Source organism: Pongo pygmaeus, chromosome 1 (genome assembly GCF_028885625.2).
Source record: "Pongo pygmaeus isolate AG05252 chromosome 1, NHGRI_mPonPyg2-v2.0_pri, whole genome shotgun sequence".
NCBI classification, from domain to species: Eukaryota; Metazoa; Chordata; class Mammalia; order Primates; family Hominidae; genus Pongo; species Pongo pygmaeus.
In genome coordinates, this window is record NC_072373.2 from 164167793 (window position 1) to 164190017 (window position 22225).

Here is a 22225-nt window from a genome sequence, read left to right on the forward strand (position 1 = left end):
CCACTGACAAGAATTCTATTAATAGTATATAAAGTAAATATATCTTTGCATATCTTAAAGGAGATATGAAAAGTAAGAAACACCTTACATATGGAATCATGCTCACTGTTAATCTAGTTACATGTGCCGCCAAGACAGATATCCAATAATACATTTTTATAATCAGCTGTCTGATTTTCTTATTCATGTTTATGCTCTTCATTCTCTTACAGCAGCTGTATAACTCAGTGATTAAAATTATCTTATTATGGACTAGCATAATGAATATAAAATGCATGTATGAAAATAACAAGATCTTGTATTAGGAAATGATTACAACATAGATCAGCAACAGCAATTTTGTACTCACTTGTTTTGATGAAACCCATTTTTGTTTTATAAATCATTAGATATTTTCAAACTCTGCAAAATAATGTAAATTGATGTTTTCCTTCACAAAGTGCTAGTTAAAGTAAAATTTTGGTGACAATTATAATTGTAAATTGATCACAAGCTTTGAAATACCAAATGCAAATAAAGCAGCTCAAAGCACAGGACATCTGGAGCAGCCCAGCAATGCAACTTCTAGTTTTATTTCTGCAGTGCAAAATGTTCTAGTTGGGTAAACAGATTAACCTTTTTGGATGCGATTCGCACATTTGATTCAAATCTATGGGGAAAAGCACCTTTCAGTACTTGAGAATTCTAAATGCAATTGTGTCTCAAAAACTCAACACCAAGAGAGAAAAGGAACCAAAAAGAAACTTGGTCACTTTAAAAGCTGTCACCACCACTACAAAGTGCAATATAATCCCATTGCTTGGGGCAGCACTAGCTTTGGAAGTGGAAGACCCAGTTTTAAGTTTTGTTCTGTATTTACTTTTGTGGTATCTTGGGATAGTCATCACATTTCTCTGAGTCTGTTTCCTCTTTTGTAAAGTGGAGAGTTGCTATGATGATTTGCTGATGGATGGACATGAAGCCATTGGTAAACTGAAAAACAATTTAAAATGATTAAATATGATAAGGTGTTGAGGCAATAATGATAGAGGCACAGAAGGAAAACACAGGCGACACAGGAAAACACAAATGACAAGGGAGATAAAGAGAGACTCAATCTGTGTAACAGTCAGGCAGCATCAATGGCAGAGGGTCCTGCAGAGTTAGATATGTTCTCACTGCCTAGCCTGTAATTGTCATCTGTACCTTTGTAAAGCAGCTGGCTCATTGTAGACAATCAGTAAATCTTTCCTTCTTTCAGCTACTGACCCATGACTTAAATTTTATATTTGTGCTCATGTGGTTACTTAACTAATTAATTCAGTGGTCATTTACCAATGTTCCTAGTCACACTGGTAGGGACGTGACCTCAATTCTGTCCTCATTGTAGTCTGGGGTGAGGCAGACATTCTATCAATAATTTCTTCAAATATATAAATTGTAAATTGTAATAAATGATCTAAATGAAAAGTACGAAAGTAAGCAATACAAGAACATTAAATTTGGAAGAGTTAGAAGAAAATTTTACCTTTTTATTAGTACTTTTATTTTTCGGGGATGTCTCCCTGTTCTCTAAAAATTAATGTAAGCTCATAAGCATGACTCAGTTAGTTACAGTTTTTTTGTAATCCTCCCAGCACCTCGGGAGATTCTTTGCTTATAACAAGTACTCAAGGTATATAAATTAATCAACTTTTTATATACATTGCTCTTTGGTAATTTTGTTCATCTTCATCCTTGAATAAAATGCAAAGGTTCTAAAATGTCAGAGCTCCAGATTCATTTAGATTCATAAATTGTGGGTTTCCAATGTAAAACATTTAGTCTTTCCAAAGAACCTGGTACCATTTAGTTGCTTCATTATTAAGAAACAATGATTATAGTGAACCCTGGCATTGTTTATTTTTGGTAAGAAACCATAACCAGACAAGATAAAAATACCTAATCTAAAGAAGTATGACTCCTTCTAATCAACTACAAATCAGGCCAAAATAGATGGATCTTATAGAACGTAACACTGATAGATCCATGGCCAGTGAGAAAGCTGAAATCAAGTTGAGGACAGTGCCTTTCTTCTCAAATGTTTACCAATGGATGAATGGATTAAACAAAATGTGGCATATACATACAATGAAATATATTATTTGGCCTTAAAAAACAATAAAATTCTAATGCATGCTACAACATAGATGAACCTTGAAGATACTATGCTAAGGGAAACAAGCCAAACACAAAAGGACAATATTCTATGAGTCTACTTATATTAAGTGTCTAGAATAGCCAAGTGTGTAGAGACAAGACGTAGAATGGTGGTTGCCAGGAACTTAAGGCAGCTGGAAATGTGGAATTATTGTTTAATGGGTAAAGAGTTTCAGTTTGGAAAAATGAAAATATTCTGGAGATGGATGGTCACGATGGGTGCCCAACAGTGTAAATGTACTTAATGTCACCAAACTCTATAAAAATGTTTAAAGTAATAAATTTGGTTATATATATTTTACACAATAAGAAAATATGTCAGTTCTTTTGCAGCACACAAAATAACTGTTAGAAAATTATTTTAAAGTGTATATCATATAAGTTTTTTCTTAAATATTGGGGTTCAGGTCTTTTCATGTGGGATAAGAATTTGGTGTGCCTTAAATCTGTGATTAAAATAGCACCATTTCATGATTTACTGATAAATAATTTGATAATCTTGCTAAAAGTGTTTTGTTTTGTCAGATAGTTTAATCCTCATGATAATCTGTTTTTCCATATTTGCTTCCAGGGTGTTACAAAGTAAGCTTCAGCTCTGCCCAAATTGGTCAGATTAGTCAGGTCCTGACTTATCCAGTTCTGCTTTTCCAAAGCCTTTCTACAAGCTCCCAGCCAATTCCTAACAAGATAGGCCAGATAGCAGTAGCTGCAGAAGGCAGTGGTGATAGCAGTCGTAGTCATCACCCTCATCATAGTTGTAGTTGTAGTAGAAATAGCTGATATTTACATTGAGTGCTTACTACATACTAGGAGTTGTTTTAATCGCATTATATATATTCTTACTGGTTTATTTCCTTGACAACCATATGAGGTAGTACTATTTTTATCTCGCAAGCCTCAGAGAAGTTAAATAACATTCCCAAGTTTACCCAGCTGTTATTGTGGAAGCAAGACAAAAACACAGATGGTTAAACTTCAGAATCTATGCTTTTAGCTAATAAGCATTGCTACCACCTTTAGTAATATCCACCATGTATTTGGTATTTACTATGTGCCAGGATCTGTGCTCTATGCTTTTCATACATTATCTCCACAATAACACTGACCAGTTGGTTTAGTAGCAGACAAGACTTGTGGAATCTGTTCATTCATTGCCCTTTTTTACTTTCTTCAAGGATGGACACCTGCAACTAGGTATGTATATTGGAACTCTCCCAATCTAGTGAAAGCTGCCTAAATTAGAGGTAGTGAAGAGCTCTCAGTTCCTCCAAAATACTTCCATCTCACACTTCCATACTTAGAAATGTCACAGAAGTTACTATTTTGACTGTAACCATTGGTTATTATTCCCTCAAATGCTCATCAATTTCTGCTCTTTATTGAAAACCTAGGTTTAAGCAATAATTTTAAAATCAAGTTCCTCTTCACCAGCATTGTTCTGCATTTATGAAAGCTTCAAGCTTTTTGCCACAGTAATCAGGTTTATATGGTACCCTGACTCCACTGCAGTGTTGGAAATTTATATTAAGGCTAGCATTTTGATTTAAAAGCTTTGACAATGAATTACATGATCTTTCTCAACTAGAAAGTCAGAAAAATCTCTAATTTAAGAGTACTGCACAGAAATGAACTGAGTCACCTATGGGTCATTTTAAGAAGAGTTCCACTAATTCAACGTCTGATATCCTAACAAAAATACCTACTGCAAAAAAATTACTAATGAGAGGAGAAGGGTGAGCGTTGAAAAATTACCTATTGAGTACAATGTTCACTATTCGGGTGATGGGTACATTAGAAGCCCAATCACTACCAATACTCAATATACCCATGTAACAAACATATACACGTATCCCCTAAATCTAAAATAAAATAATATTTAAAAGGTAATATATTAAATTATGAATACATTAAAAAACTTGAAAAGGAGACCCAGAATAGGGCTATGAGCTAGAAAAATCAAAAGATTAGAACTTAGTATTATCTAATGCTGTCATATATGAAATTAACAAATGCTCTAATAATAATTTTTAAACTAATACTATGCAGTTAATTCATATCTATAATGTGTTTAAACCTTCTTGGAACAATTTTTTATAAAACTGTTTTCCAAAGCATGAAAAAATTATACATAAATGTGTCATCAATTGAGCAAACCTTACTGCTCCTTCATTCCCCCATCCTCATCGCTCCAGCTTTCAAAAATCTGAAAAATAAAATTACTTCTATATGAAAAAACTCTTAGTAATATTAATATGAACTTTTTAACCTCATCTACAGATCTATTGTTTTGCTCAAAGAATTATCTCATCATCACCAACTACATTTGTATTCTTGCTTATAATTTGGTAAAGAAACTCCAAAGAAGCAAAGAACATTTTAAGAAGTTTCTCAAAACATCTGTTGGTCTACTTTAGATATGTCTGTACCATGGCATTATATAACAGGGTTTCACAGGCTCTGCATCCTAGTTACAATGCATTAATTACCTTATTGATTAGCAAGGGATATTCAAATAACCTGTTTCAGTTAATGCAGACTTTATCTCTCCATCCACCATTAACACTACAGTGAAGACATTGAGTAGAAAATGCAAATAATGGAAAGAGGGCAATGGTGTGGGTACAGGAACTTTCTATATGACCAAGAGTTTTATTTGCATTCAGTCAAAAACAGAAATTAAGAAATTTAATTTCATTGGAAAATGATATCAAATCATTTGTTTGATTTGATGAGTCAGTTGAATCAAAATAACTTAAAACAGCTTTGTAAGCAGAAACTGAATATTTTGGATGCTATAATTAAAAATCAATACTAACAGATATATATAGATACCGTAATGTCATTAATAAAAGACACTGAAATGAACGTGCCTTTCCCTGATGATTAGTGAGTGACATTGAACATTTTTTATGAACCTGTTGGCCATTCGTATGTCTTTTCAAGTCCTTCGCCCATTTAAAAAATTGGATTGTTTTCTTCCTATTGAGTTGTTTGGGTTCCTTATGTATTTTGGATATTATCCCTTATTAGATGTATGGTTTGCAAATATTTTCTCCCATTCCATAGGTTGTCTCTTCACTCTGTTGATTGTTTCCTTTGTTGTGCAGAAGCTTTTTAGTGTGATGCAATCTCATTTGTCTAATTTTGCATTTGTTTCCTGTGCTTTTTGGGTCATATCCAGAAAATCTTTGCCCATTATCAAGAAGTTTTTCCCCTATGTTTTCTTCTAATAGTTTCACAGTCTCAGGTCTTATGTTTTAGTTTTTAATCCAAGTGGATGAATCTAAAAAAAAGAAATCAAACTCAAAGAAGCAAAAAGTATAATGATGGCTACCAGGGGCTGGGGTGGGCAGGTGACAGGGATTGGGAAGACCTTGGTGAAAGGCTTACAAAATTTCAGTTAAACAGGAGGTATAACTTCAGGAGATCTATTGCACAGCTTGATGACTCTTTAATAACAATGTATTGTGTATTTGAAAATTGCTAAGAGAGTAGACTTTAAATATTCTCACTACAAAGAAATAAGTATGTGAGGTAATAGATACATATATCAAAACATCATGCTGTATACCATAAATATGTATAATTTTTATCAATTTAATTATTTAAAAAAATAAATGTGTATCTTTTTTAAAAAAATCCAAATTAAATATCTTAAGTCTAATTTCATCACAATGTTTTGAGATTTGTTGTTGCTGTTGTTTTATATTGACATATACTTGACATCAATAAGGCTACAAACAGCTTTTATTGTCTTGAGTTGAGGCTTACACAACTCAGATTGATCATATTCACCTGGTGGCTTAGAATAGTTTTGGATTTTACAGTATCCAATTTATCTTCAGAAAGACTTACTTTATCTATCTCATGAAAGGTTTAGAATCATGAAAGCTCCTAAGGGGAAAAACACTGAAAAAAATTTGGTGTTTTGCCTTGAAGTGAATATATCTGCATAACAATATATTATTTCTGCAGCAAGAATGCTAACAAATAAAAAGTATTTTTGGTCATCCAGGTGGACTTACCATGAAAGTCTCATGGGAAGGCAGGTTTTTTTTTGTTTGTTTTGTTTTGTTTTGCTGTTTCCTAAATTATGTAAACAGCTGAAAACCTTTTTTAAGTGAAGAAATCAAAACAATTTTTAAGCTCAGAATACATGATAATTTTTAATAAATACAGGAAAATGGGTTGACATCAACAACCCAAGTTCATTAATGTGCTTTTCTCAATTCAGGTGTGCACTGAAAATAATGAATGATGCCTCTCAATCTTAATTTCATTTGTAGGTAGTTGGTATGCTTTTTGTGCAATACAGTGAGCAATGATTTCCCATTTCTTAGAAAGTAATGGAGCACACGATTTAGTATAAAAAGATTTTTGTAATGAAAAGTGAATTTCACTCAGAGACCACATGCAAGCCCAACAAGTTCCAACAGATTGCACAGGGGGAAATATCTAGAGCAAATTTTTGTGTATAATGATTGTCACACCAACTGAATGCTATGTAAATATCTATTTATCTATTTGTATTTATTTGCTTTCTTTTTTACCTGTGAATTTTATACCATACTAAACCAATAAGTTTAAAAAGATTGCCATGATGTTCACTAGAAAAGCCAAGGCTGCTTCTAGAGCTTTATCATGCTAAATTATTGTCTAAACCATATCACTATTAATATGTATGGGAGAATATTCAATTTCACTAAAAGAGAAACTCTAAGACCATTTTCAATGGCACATATGCTGGCCTCATATCAAAAGTTTAAGACGTATAATAGGAAGCAGGATAAGAAAAAGAAATCTGAAGAAAGGAAAAGGATAAATATTGTAAAGTTCCAACTCTTTGGAGAAATACATTCAGCATCAGTTTTATCGCAGGTCCTTGAACTTCCTGAAGATACAGAGAGGGACGAAGCAATGTAAATAAATTTACGTGAGGCAGGATTTCTCTTACCCCACAATGCTCAACAATAGCAACAACTCATTTCAACCTTTCGGTGAAGACTCATGGTGATTCTTTAGCAAAAGATGCCAATTCTAAATAAAATCAACTATTTAAAAACATATTTACAAAGCATTCCTACAACTCAGTTCTCCTAGGGAGAAAAAGTAATTCTACTTTAGTGCTAATAATGAGCATTAATTGATCAGTTTTAAAAAAAATACTATTTTCATAAAGAACCATAGGATCCTTCCTTTTATATAATTAATTTCCTTAGAAATAGACTGTGGTTTATTCTCTGGCATACATACCTCTATTGGGAAAATATTACTATTGTAACAATATTTAAGTCACAATATCTAAACTATTTGAAACCTTGGCATATTAGTAATTTGAATAGTAGGTTTCTGGTTTCTAGAACTGCCTGTTATTAATTTCCTGTCGTTGATAAAGTCCTGTACTGACTCAAGAAAATGAGTCTCAGTCTTTTCAACTGGAAATTGAAGAAGCAGATCTAAAGGATCTTGCAGATCCCTTATATTTGTGTTTTTTTCTAATACAAAAGATATTTGTTTCCTGTATTAAATAAATATGAAAGTCTAATATAGGAAAAGAGACATATTTTGTACGCATTTTAGCAGAAGGCATCTGTTAGGATTTTAGAATAGCCCCAGGGATTTTTCTCATAAGTCCAAAATGTAAGATTAAAAGGCCTTAATGGCAACTTTCTAAAACATCAGCGTCTCTAAACGCAACAATACTGCTCACTTCACCAGCTATACTTACAGCAAAATGAATTTCAATATTTCCCATGTGCTACTAGAATAATAAATTCTGATTTACAGAATTCAGTCTGTCTGGTACTAGTTACATTTTCATCACATTTCAAAATAAAGAATATTTAGGTAGACACATCCATTCTCCCCGAAAACACGATGATGAAATTCCGTATTTAAAGGAGAATATTTGCATGACGCAGAAATCTTCTTCTTAGGAACAAAAACCCAAAAATCTCTAAAAGATCTTAGATTATAAAGATATAGACCAATGGAACAGAATAGAGGCCTCAGAAATAGTACCACACATCTACAACCATCTGGTCTTTGGCAAACCTGACAAAAACAAGAAATGGAGAAAGGATTCCCTATTTAATAAATGGTGCTGGGAAAACTGGCTAGCCATATGCAGAAAGCTGAAACTGGATCCCTTCCTTACACCTTATACAAAAATTAATTCAAGATGGATTAAAGACTTAAACGTTAGACCTAAAACCATAAAAACTCTAGAAGAAAACCTAGGCAATACCATTCAGGACATAGGCATGGGCAAGGACTTCATGTCTAAAACACCAAAAACAATGGCACCAAAAGCCAAAATTGACAAATGGGATCTAATTAAACTAAAGAGCTTCTGCACAGCAAAAGAAACTACCATCAGAGTGAACAGGCAACCTACAGAATGGGAGAAAATTTTAGCAATCTACTCATCTGACAAAGGGCTAATATCCAGAATCTACAAAGAACTCAAAGAAATTTACAAGAAAAAACAACCCCATCAAAAAGTGGGCGAAGGAGATGAACAGACACTTCTCAAAAGAAGACATTTATGCAGCCAACAGACACATGAAAAAATGCTCATCATCACTGGCCATCAGAGAAATGCAAATCAAAACCACAGTGAGATACCATCTCACACCGGTTAGAATGGCAATCATTAAAAAGTCAGGAAACAACAGATGCTGGAGAGGATGTGGAGAAACAGGAATGCTTTTACACTGTTGGTGGGACTGTAAACTAGTTCAACCATTGTGGAAGACAGTGTGGCGATTCCTCAAGGATCTAGAACTAGAAATACCATTTGACCCAGCCATCCCATTACTGGATATATACCCAAAGGATTATAAATCATGCTTCTATAAAGACACATGCACACGTATGTTTATTGTGGCACTACTCACAATAGCAAAGACTTGGAACCAACCCAAATGTCCATCAATGATAGACTGGATTAAGAAAATGTGGCACATATACACCATGGAATACTATGCAGCCATAAAAAAGGATGAGTTCATGTCCTTTGTAGGGACATGGATGAAGCTGGAAACCGTCATTCTCAGCAAACTATCCCAAGGACAAAAAACCAAACACCGCATGTTGTCACTCACAGGTGGAAATTGAACAATGAGAACACTTGGACACTGGAAGGGGAACATCACACACTGGGGCCTGTTGTGGGGTGGGGGGAGGATGGAGGGATAGCATTAAGAGATATACCTAATGTAAATGACGAGTTAATGGGTGCAACACACCAACATGGCACATGTGTACATATGTAACAAATCTGCACGTTGTGCACATGTACCCTAGAATTTAAAGTATAATAAAAAAAATAAAAAATAAAATTACTGGGTTCTATTCAAATTAACTATTAAAATACAAAGATAAAAACTCAAAAGCTTACAGTTTAGCATAGCCACAGATAATTAATAGTAAAGGCATTAGGCATCTTTATTCAGCAATAATGTTGCTTTGGGGATGTGCAGTTAACCTCTACATATAGAATACTCTCCTCACAACAACAGTGAAGCTGGAAAGTATTTTTCATGAGTTCAAACACAACTGGCTACCAATGGAAATTCTGGCAAGCTACAAATAATCCTAAACTTAAACATAGCTATGATTAGATTAATCATAGAGGATTCACTTTTTAAATTCATTGATTAAGTGAATATTTATTAAGCATTTACATGTACTAGTCATTGTTCTAAGACTCAAGGATACTGTTTGAACACATCAGCCCAAATCCCTATCCTCACAGAGCTTACTTTGAAATTAAGGTTAGAAGTGAAAGAAAAATTTGAACACAGGCCGGACACAGTGGCTTACACCTGTAATCCCAGCACTTTAGGAGGCCAAGGCGGGCTGATCACCTGAGGTCAGGAGCTCGAGACCAGCCCGGCCAACATGAAGAAACCCCATCTCTACTAAAAATACAAAAACTAGTCAGCATGGTGGTGCGAACCTGTAGTCACAGTTACTTGGGAGGCTGAGGCAGGAGAATTGCTTGAACTCAGGAGGGAGAGACTGCAGTGAGCTGAGATCCCACCACAGAACTTCAGCCTGGGCAACAGAGCAAGACTCTGTCTCAAATGTACATATATATGTGTATGTATATATACATATACACACAAACAGAGTAAGAGAATAAAATATAAACAGGTAATTGTATTTTAGGAAAAATGGCCAGGGAAGGCTTCTTTGATGAAGTGATATTAAAGGAAGGGCTTGAATGAAGTAAGAAACATGAGAGATTATCTGAGTATGGTGTCTTGAAGGAAGAGGGAGCATTTCAAGCAGAGAAAGCAATCTGTTCTGACTGAATCAATACAAAATCAAATTCATAAGTGATTGCTCCATGACAAGACCACATCTCAGTCAGTTTATTTTTTGGCACCCACCTCAACATTTTGTATATTGTAGGTGTCAATATCTGCTTGGGACTGAGATAAATGGACTTGTAATCCATTTCTTGCGTATGTTCACTAGCTTAGTCTATTAGCAATTACTTTCATTTTATCAGAGTTTACTGAGTATCAACTATGTGGCTAGGATTGTCAAAACAGAAAAACAATTTTATTCATTCATTGTTTTAAAATGTAATTCTTCCATTACAAATCAAAATAACATAAAGAAAAAGGAATTAGAACAATGAAGTTGAAATAAGGGTCAAAACTACCAAAAACACATTAAGTGGCATCCATTAATGTATTACTTCAATACATGCATGTATATGTTCACTGAAGCACTATTCACAATAGCAAATACGTGGAATCAACCCGAATGCCCATCAATGATAGGTTGGATAAAGAAAATGTGGTACATATACACCATGGAATACTATGCAGCCATACAAAAGAATGAGATCGTGTCCTTTGTAGGAACATGGATGGAGGTGGAAGCCATTATCCTCAGCAAACTAACACAGGAACAGAAAACCAAGCACTGCATGTTCTCACTTATAAGTTGGAACTGAACCATGAGAACACATGGACACGGGGGCAGGGGAAGAGCATACACTGGGGCCATACCTAGGTGATGAGTTGATAGGTGCAGCAAACCACCATAGCACACGTTTACCTATGTAACAAACCTGCACATGCTGCACATGTATCCCAGAACTTAAAATGAAATGAAATTGTTTAAAAAAATTTTCAAGATTTTCGCCAAGCCAGGAACAAGGGATCTGAGAATTACATTTAGTAGTAGGAAGTGATGGAGATGTGTTATGGTAATTCAATTCTCATTGTATCTATATTTGTGTGTGCATGTGTTACCAGAAGGTGTGATGTTTTTGTATGGCCTTAGTGAAAGCTAAAAGCACAATAATGAAATATAGCTGAGCAAAGCCATTTATGGGAGAGTTAAAGAAAAGTACTCCAATTAAGTTGCTTTTTAATGTTCTAATTTGATTTAGAAATGAAACCTTACAAATTTAGCACCAGGTATGCTCATTATAGTCTTTAGACTTTCTTTCTTGAATGTTAAAGTGTTAACATTTCTAACTGGGTTTTACTTGGAACCTAGGGAGCAAAAATTTAAAACTAACCTCTTGAAGACCCATGCAGAGTGCTCATATTTTGAACTGTCAATGGAAAGGAAAAACTCAGGCTGCATATGTGACCTTTGTAGTCTTCAGAGATGATATTTTATTTCAAAGTTAAAATATCTGGCCTTATGCTTCCAGCCATGATGGAATAATGAAATAGAAAATCTATGAAATGATGGATCATGATTCCTGAGAAAAGGTAAAGAAGCAGGGTGAGTTCAATGAACGTCCAGTGTACAGCCTGAAAGCAATTGCTAGCCTGCAGTGCAGAGAGGGGGAACCCAGACAGAGACTGGCATTTGTTCTGAGTTAAGGTAGAGATCAGAGTTTATGGAAGGCCAAATGGCTAGAGATTGCAAGAACAAGTACCAGAGATGAAGGAGCTGCACTGAGATAGAGCTCTGAGAATCTGCTGAGGCATCCCCTTGAGTCTGGCTGAAGACTGATATGCAATTGTGTGAGAGGAAACTACCCAACGCTGAAGAAAGAACCTCACTCTGAACAACTGTCAGAGCTTACATAGAGTTAGTCTTAATTCATGTTTCTACCAAGCAGTGTGTTTACATGGAGCATCCGCAAGAATCATTATATAGTTATCACCATAGTAGTAACCCTAGACTAACTGGTGCTCTGGGACAATTCTAATAAAGGTTAAAAGTAAGCTTCAGAAGGATCAAACTGATTCAAAAAGTATCCCAGTGGTGCCAGAACAAAACCTATCACCACTTTAAAAAATACAAAAAAAAAAACAAACCCAGCAGCAATGTATTATCTAAAAAGTCCAATAATTAATAAAAAGATATAAAAATGAGGACAATAAACAATAGAAAAATAAACAAATTAAAAGACTAAAAATAACAGAATTTGTAGACAAGGATCTTTTTAAAAAAGTACTACAAATATGTTTCATTTGTTCAAGAAGATAGAGAGAAACAGTAATATAAAATAATGGAATAAAAAAGTATAGGCTATAACCAAGAGCCAACTGGAAATTTAGAGAAGAAAATCTGCAATGAAAAATTACAACACATTGTATTGCCATCATATTAAACACTGCAGAAAAAAAAGTAAATTTGAAGATGTAAGAATAGAAACTACCATATCCAGTGTTTATAAATAACTTCACCCTTTCCACTCAATTAGAAGACAAATAACATTTAAAAATGGGCAACAGATTTGATTGACACATTTCACCAAGGAAGAAATATGAATGGCAGGCAAATAAACACGTAAAAATATCTTCAACATCATTAGTTATAAAGGAAAACATAAATGAAAACCATCACAATATGATACCAAAGACATCCACTTGAATGGCTAAAATTTAATAAGACTGACAATACAAAGCTGTTGAAAATATGGAACAACTTAAACTCCCATACATTACTAGTGGAGATGTAAAGTATTATAACCACTTTGGAAAACAGTTTGGCAGTTTCTTCTAAAGTTGAACATATACTTATTATACCATCCAGTAATCCCCTTCTGATATATTTATCCAGTAGAAATGAAAACCTATGTCCATACAAAACTTGTACTTACATGTTCATGCCAGCTTCATTAAGAATCAAAAACTGGAAACAACCCAAATGTCCATTAGCTGAGAAGTACACAAACAAATTATGGAATATCCATGATAAATACCACTCAACAATAAAGGAACAAACAGCTGATTCATAAAAACATGGATGACTCTCAGAAGCATTATGCTGACCGGATATGAAAAACTACACACTATTTGATGTTCTAAAAAAGGCAAAACTATAGTGACAGAGGGAATATCAGTGATCACCAAGAGTTCAGGTGCATGAAGGAGATTGCTTAGAAAGTGGCAAGGAATAAGTTTTTAGAAGTGGTCACAATGTTCTATGAAAACATTGCCCAATAGAAATATAGTACCAGTCACATATGTAATTTGAATATTTTACTAGCTATATTTAAAAGTAAAAAAAGGTAAGATTAATTTAAATTTACTTACTTGATATGTAAAAATATGGTCAATATATAATCAACATATATTATTAATGAGATATTTAAATTTTATACTAAGCCTTTGAAATGCAGTATATATACATATATAATTTTTTTTTTTTTTTACTTATACCGCATTTAATTAGGACTAGCCCCATTTCAAGTGATCAGTAGCCACAAGGGGCTAGTGGCAGCCATTTTGGACAAAGTAGTCTATGTCATAGTTGTGGTGGTTGTTATGCAACTGTATGCATTTGTCAAAACTCATAGAATTGTACATTTAAAGTTGATACTGTTTATTGCATGTAAATGATCTCTCAACAAAGCAGTTTCAGTGAAAAAACCCAGGAACAGAAAGTTAAAAACCGCATGTTCTCACTCATATGAGGAAGCTAAAAATGTTGATCTTATAGAAGTGAAAAATAGAACAGAGGATACTAGAGGCTAGGAAGGGTAAGGAAAAGGGTATATGCACAGATTTTTTTAAAGGATACAAAATTATAGCTAGATAGGGGAAATAAGTCGAAGTGTTCTATAGCACTGTAGGATGACTATAGTCAACAAGAATATACAGTTTCAAATAGCTAGAAGGAGAATATTGGATGTTCCTAACACAAAGCAATGATAAATTAGGGGGATAATGGATATACTGATTATTCTGATCTCATCAATACACATTATGTGTATTGAAATCTCATTATGTAGCCCATAAACATTTACAATAGCATGTACTGATTAAAAGTATAAAATAAAATATTTAAAAATTTAAGAAGCAGTTAAAGTAGTTGATTTGTGGGTTAACATAAAAGACCTTTTCTCCCACACTTGAAGGTGAAGCTCAAGGATACAGAAGAAACACCAAAACAATCAAACCAGAAACAAATCCCTGTGAGAGGATTGTTATGATCTAATTGGGGAAGCAAGAGTGATGCATATGATATTACATAGCAATCCATGACATCATATATCATAGAAAACTAGCATGGTTCACACTAGGAGTTCAGCAAATTGGCTATGGCAATTAATATCACAGATTCTGAGTTGGAATAACAACAGACATACAGAGAAATTGGCAGGTTATTTTTCTGTGAATCTTGTCACTACTTAGTCCTTTTGTAGTTCAATGCAAGAAATATAATAATCAGGGAACCTGATTTGTATCCCAGGTATTCCACTATTAGCTATGTGACACAGTTCCTTTGACCTTGGTTTCCTCTCCAGAATTACGGTAATTGTGTCATATGTCAATTGCCTCATACATACTCAATGCTATGTTAGACACAATACATCATTTATTTCTCTCTATAATGTAATTTGGCAGGTGTGACTATCCAAATTTTATATATAAGCAAACTGAGACTTAAATAAGTTATTTGCTCAAGATTGCAAGCTATAATAGCAAGTATATAACTGAATTTAAACAGACTCTTCTAGTTCAAAAAGTCCGAGTACACTCTACTGAATAATATTACCTCTCAAAGTGGAGTTTAAACTAGATGTTCACCAAGATGAATGATGTTTGTAGCACAGAATAGTAATTAAGAACTCAAATTCTAAGGGCATACAGGACAAGGCTGAAATTCCACCTTTGCTTCCCAAGGGTGTGATCTTGGAAATTTTACTTAACCAGTCAGTCTCAGTTTCTTCCAACTGTCTAGTATGCAATGGTTAAATGCAAAGACTTTAGAGTCAGACTGCATGGGTTCATTGCTTAATAGTTGTATTACCTTGGGAAAATTACTTAACCCCTATATTCCTCAATTTCCCCCATTTAAAAACAGAGGCATAGTATTTATGTCTGCAAAGGTTATGAGGACAAAATATGCTAATATGAGTCAAGCATTTAGAATGCCAGCTGGCCCTATAAATGTTAGCTATTATTATGGTGCTTTAGATGAATTCAGAGATCACTTTAAGTTCTAATGTTCCATGATTCTAGAATTAATAAAATACTGTGCAAACAACAGAGAACCATCTTTACTATGAAATTAACCCAGTTTGTGTCTTTGCCTTAAACAATTCTAAAGTGATTCTCAAAGTTTGTAAGCCAAGAGAGTGGCTTTTAGTTTTTAGACTAAATCAACTTTGCACAGTAGCAATATCATAGCCAATGAGGTTTATCCGAGGTGCAGTCATTGCTAATTGAAAACTTTAAAGGACTAAATCTTAATGCAGAAAAGAAGTTGATTTTAACACAATTGTTCATATTAAATGAGGTCAGATTTGGATTTATATAGTTTCAGCTGCACGGCTCCTTGACTAAATGGTAGATCTTTGAGTCTCTTCTGTTATACAAGGATTGTAAACTCAGTTTATTAGCTTGAAAAATCATTAATCACTAAGTTTTCAGAAAATCTGAAGTGCAGTCATTTCTCCAACCTACCAAGCATGCTGTACGTCTCAGTCTTTGAGATTTCTCCTCACCCTGCCTTGAATTGTCTTCCTCCATTTATCACTCCTTAGCTTCTTTCTGGTCTCTAGTCAGATTTCACTTCCTCAGGGAGGCCTTACTTGATCACTTTTTTAATGCTCTCATCCATTTCTCTTCATATCATTTCTTGCTGCCTGACTATGAATTATAATTTATTAGATTATGTGTTTTTGTCTATTTCCCATGATATCAAGGACTTTGTTCAATGGAATACCCACAACACCTAAAACTGTGCCTGGCATATAGGAGAAGTTCAATAAAAAATTGATTGAATGAATGAAAGAACATCAAGGGCCCAAATGATTTCTGGGTCCCTTCTACTTTTCCATATTTGTCTTAATGATATGAGGGGCATAAGTTGTGTTATGCTTTTTTTCCCTTCATCTCAATGCAGAATTGAATACATCAAATTCCAAATGCATCACTTTCAAAATGATTGCTAAGCATGTGATTTTAAAGATAACTTAGTAAAGTTTCTTGGATAAATAAATACATAAATAAGTGGTTCTATTTAAATAAAGTTAAAGAAGGCATTTGCTTCAACTAAGTTAGGCTTAGTATAGCTTATTGGTTAGAAGCCTCAGGAAAGCAAGACTGGGATAAATCTTCCTCTCTCATTGGCTGTGGTCAGCCATGACATACGGTCCATCTTGATATTAAGACTCTGACCCAAGTTACTGCACAGAAGAGTGGAAATATAACGTATTACACTGAAAAAAAAGCACAATTTTAGAAGTCAAGAAAGTCCTAGTTTTTAATCCCAGTCTCACTGGTATCATGTCATCCAGGGTATGCTTTTTACACTTTCTATTTCTCAGTTTCTTAATATTAAAAGGGAGAAAGCAATACCCACCTCATCATGTGGTTTTTAGAATTAAATGAAATAATGTATATACAAATACGTAATAAAATCATCTTAAATAAGTGCTATTTTCTCCACCCTCACCCCATTACCATGCTTTTTGCCTGCTCTGAGCCTTGGGCCTTCAGTCTTCCTGCCTGGATAATTGACACTGCTGCTGGACTTCAGCTTCTCCTTGGTTCGACCCCTAGTCCACGAGCACAGTCTGTCCGAATGCCCTATTCATGCCACAAACCCTGTCCTACTGGGGCTCAACTATTTCAGTAACTTCAGAATTAAATTTTCACCCTCAAATCAAAGTCTTAGGTGGTTTTTTAAATACATTTAATACTACAAAGGTTAAATTGTAACTATGAACCACATTTCCAAACTTTTTCTAGATTGTTTCTGCTAAATGCTCAACATGGCCTATAGGAATCCTTTTGAAACCCTCTGAAATCTCCTCTCATTCTAGGTTCATTCCCACTGACAGAAATAAGAACTCCAGGTCTCTCTGCTTCTTTGCGTTCCTCTAAAGTCTTTGCACATGCTTATCCTTTTGTCTCTGCTGTTCCCCACCCACACCCAACTTTCTCCCAGTTATGCTTACCTAGGCCTTCATCTCTCAGCTTAAATGTTACTTCCTTTGAGAAGCTATCCCTGGACACTCTACCCCCAGATCAGAAGAAGTTTCTTTGTTAAACTCATGGCTTAATCTATCTTGTGTTTACAGTAACTTGTCTTTACAGTATTTGTACTTTTGTTTGTATTATCCTTTAGCTAATTTATAATTCCTAAACATTTTATTTTCAAGCTTCTTGAGGCTGCAATCATATTTAATTTTGTTCTCAGTTGTACTCTGAGCACTTGGCACAGAACCTGGCACCTAATAGGTCCATAATAAATATTTAATTAATAAATGAATAGTATGCAGAGGAATATATATGGTAAGTCCTCACGGATAGATTCTTGAAAAGTGTGACTTTAAGTGAAACAAGGTACTGTACATACTGTATGCTGTAGGAACTGAACTCTTGCTGGTATCAATTAAACTATGGTAAAATTAGTTCTACTATCCAGTATGTCAGTTCACTTAAAGTCACAGTTTCCAAGATCCTATCAACAAGTGAGGACTTACTGTACTCTAACTCAAAAATTTCTGATGTATTAATTATATTTTTCTCCTTTCCTAAGTGTGCATTACTTTAATCTGGGGATCCTCATATTAAATTCCAATTTCCACTGGAAAAACCAAGGGAGTTGTTCAGCCCTGGTCATTCATTAATCCAATATTTTATATTTATCACAAGCCACCTTGTATGATAGGCACTGAAAATGCAAGGATGAATAGCCGATGTTGCACAAATTTTACTCTTAATTGTGTAAATTTATATTTCCTTCTTTGGTTGACATATTATGGATTTTAGATATATCACGAAAGATTACAGCTACCAAATATAATTTGTCTTTGTGAATATGGAAGGAGAAAACAATTAAGTACATAAAAGTAGCTAATGTTGGTCATGCTGGCACGGAAAATTTACTTCTCAGTATACATTAACAGTTATTTAATGGCCTCCACCAATAACCCTTGATATTGCCATACAAACCTCATAATATACTTTATTAGTAAAAACAGGCAGTATTATTGGTTCCTACTCTTGAGCAACTACAACTCTGCTATTTTAATAAATGACCTCTCATATAATTTTTTTAAGTGTCTAGTTTTCATCTGCTGGATATGTCTAAGTATGTGGCAGTCAATTAGAAGAGATGGAAAAAGGATTCTGATTTCAGAAATCAAATTAAGATCAGGCATATAACAAAAACAATGAAAAACCAAACACCGCATATTCTCACTCATAGGTGGGAATTGAACAATGAGAACACATGGACACAGGAAGGGGAACATCACACTCTGGGGACTGTTGTGGGCTGGGGGGAAGGGGGAGGGATAGCATTGGGAGATATACCTAATGCTAGATGACGAGTTGGTGGGTGCAGCGCACCAGCATGGCACATGTATACATATGTAACTTACCTGCACATTGCGCACATGTACCATAAAACCTAAAGTATAATAATAATAATAATAATAATAAAAGAAAAAAAAAGAAATCAAATAACCATGTGATTTTACTTTGCAATCACTACATAATCATTTATTAGTGTCATTAATGCTCACGAAGATAAATTTCTCCATTTTAAACAGAGACACTCAGTGAGCAGTAACCTGGTTTTTTTTGGAATTTCATTCTTTAGGAGGGCTTTCTTCTGTGTTTTTGTGAAGTTGCCCATAAGAGTTATGTCATTACATATAACCAAGGAAACCACAGGAAACTTGGTTGCTAGGAAACCCCTGAATTGTCTTGATGAAGATCACCGCAGTAGGCTTGGCTTGAATAGAACAGATGCTAGGAAAATAAAATTACAAAGTTACAGTCACTTTTTTTTAAACCTAGGATGTCTCGTTAATTGGCAGTTAAATCTTTTCACCTAAAGAAACTAGAAAAACTGTTTGTCATGTCTGAAAGGCCATCACATAGGTGGAACAGGGGCCACAACAGGGTGCTGTCAAGGGCACTGTGATAGTGTGTGAGACTCCACTGCAAGGAACACATTTTTTCTTTTCCCAATTAATTTGGCTACCTAGGGAAAGGGATGTGGTGACAGCTACTGTCATCTCAACTGAAGGATAGATTTTAAAGAACACGCACTTGTAATTAAACATTTTCAGACCTATGACTTACAACATTCTCTAGTTTCCTTCATACAGAGTAAAAGAAGTCCCTTCCTCTTTCTCAAAAATGTTAAGATGTTTTTTAATTATGAGTAATGTCAGTGTCTATATATATACATACACATATATACACATACATATATATGTGTATACACATATATACACATACATATATATGTGTATACACATATATATGTATATATGTGTATACACATATATATGTATATATGTATATACACATATATGTATATATGTATATACACATATATGTATATATGTATATACATATATACGTATATATGTGTATATACATATACACATACACATATATACATATATATATACATACATACACACACATATATATATATATATAATTTTGTCATCTAAGACCTCGGGGAGCTTGTAACTATTTGTTCCTCTGAGTAATTTGACTATGATAACACTTATAAGAACAAAGGAATGTCCCAAAATTGGTCAAGCTGCTGAACCATCCAACATAAGTCCTCTCTTAAGACTATGAGGTGATAGGCCACCCAAAGTTCCCCTCAAAAATATCATATGTATGTTCCTATGACCTGTCCTGCCCTCAATGGTACATTATTGATGTATTTATAAATCTATCTAAACCTATTTAGAATCTAAGTATATTTCCAGCTGTATCACCCCTGGAAGAAATAGGCTTTATAGCTTTATAGCTCGTCCATCATAAGAAGTGTACTTCCTTTTATATCAAGCCTACCTCTGAAGGTAATCCTTTCTTTCTACTAATCTACAAATACATTTGCCTTATTAACACTCTTGTCTTTCTACAGTTTTGTTATCTGTATATTAGCTAAGGTCACTCTCTCCTGAAATTCCTATCTCTTCCATGATACCAACCAACTTTTGTTTTTCAAAATGAAGTTATGAGATGTAATTCCTATCATCCCTTCTTCTTTTTCCTAAGAGTTGAGTTTGTCATCTACATAGATCAAGAGTATAGGAGATATTTTTCCATAAGTAGATTTTGAATTTTAGTTTATATACAAATAGATAAAATCTTGTGTGACCAATGGAGAATTTTAAATAAGGTGGATAGTATAAGCAGGCAATCAGATCATGATAGAAAAAGAACTCTATAATAGCATAATGACAGAAGTTTTGGTGTAGAATTATCCTGTGAGCAAAGATAATGGCTCAGAAATGATTTGAGTACTTCATAATACACAGAACAATCAGCTGTTTGAGACAAAAAGCCAACATACCACAAAACAAATAGTTTACGAATGTTTAAGAAGTTTACAAATGTTTAGAAGTTGATGTGATTATATCTTATGCAGTTGTAGCAAGGTGACTGACTAAGCAACTCTTTTATAGCGTGCCTATGAAAAAAAACCGCTGTATCCTCAGAAACAAGATGTGGAGTTTGGGGCCATTGCAAGGTGAATTAATTTTACAACTTTATCTAAAGACAGCCATTAATAAATGTGAGAAGATCTATGTTAGCATGACCACTCAGTCCTGTCCTTGGCCATATCTTGCTTTAATTATTTTTATTTTTATTTTTATTTTTTAACAATTTCTCAGATAAACATGGAGATAACATTTTCAAGAAATCTGAACACAACACAAATCTGAGAGCGATAGCCACCATAAGGTATTACAAAATCAAAACACTAAAATTGAGTAACTATCCAAAATGATGGATGCAGACTTTAATAGCGGCTATGTAGTGGATGGCTATTGTTTACAAGGTACTTTGTATACCTTGTCTCTAATTCTCACAGAGTTTTGGAAAATTCAGTATAATTATTTCCAAAAATGAAAAAACTGGAGCTCTAAGAAGTTGTGTAACTTTTTTACAGTTAGTCAATTAGTGACAGAGCCAGGACTTGAGTCCATGTCTAGTCACCTCTTTACCAACCAGACTGGCTAGCTTATGCTTTCATAACAACAATGTCAATCTCAGTGGCTTAATGCAGTACATTTTATTTCTCATTCTCACTACGTGTCTAATGGGGGTCATATGGAGAACTCTGCTCAATACAGTCACTTCGGAACCCTTGTTGATAGGGCTTCTATCTCCAAGGCTGCAGATGCAGAAAAAAACGATGTGACGAATCACAAACTAACTCTTAAAGCTTCTACCTAGAAATGACATGATCTGTCTACTCACATTTCAAGAGCTAAAAGCTGGTCACGTAGCTAAATCTTACTTGGAGATGGTGGAAGAGGAGGGATATAATTGTATTGTTTCCGGGAGAAGAGAAAAAAAGCCCCAATGACTACCAGGCTCTGAAGCCCAAGTTTTGACCACTTTACTTTGTTGAATATTCAATAGCATGACATTGAAAAAAGATAAATTAACAGGCTTCTACTTCACTTAGTCTAAAAAGGTGCAAAAATACAAGTATAGCATAGGGTAGATCTGACACAGTAGCAAAAAATGTAAAATTATTTAAGAATTATTAGAACAGAATCTGTAAATGAGACATCTATGTAGTGCAGCTGTATGAATAGGTTATATTAATAGCG

At 34.3% G+C, this 22225-nt stretch overlaps 1 protein-coding gene and 1 pseudogene across 3 annotated transcripts in view; one reads left to right on the forward strand and one right to left on the reverse strand.

The window, feature by feature from the left end:
- The window catches only part of PDE4B (phosphodiesterase 4B), a 457607-nt gene that overhangs the window by 254223 nt on the left and 181159 nt on the right, over nt 1-22225 (reverse strand). The window lies entirely within an intron of this gene.
- On the forward strand, nt 15778-15899 carry LOC129022896 (U4 spliceosomal RNA; annotated as a pseudogene).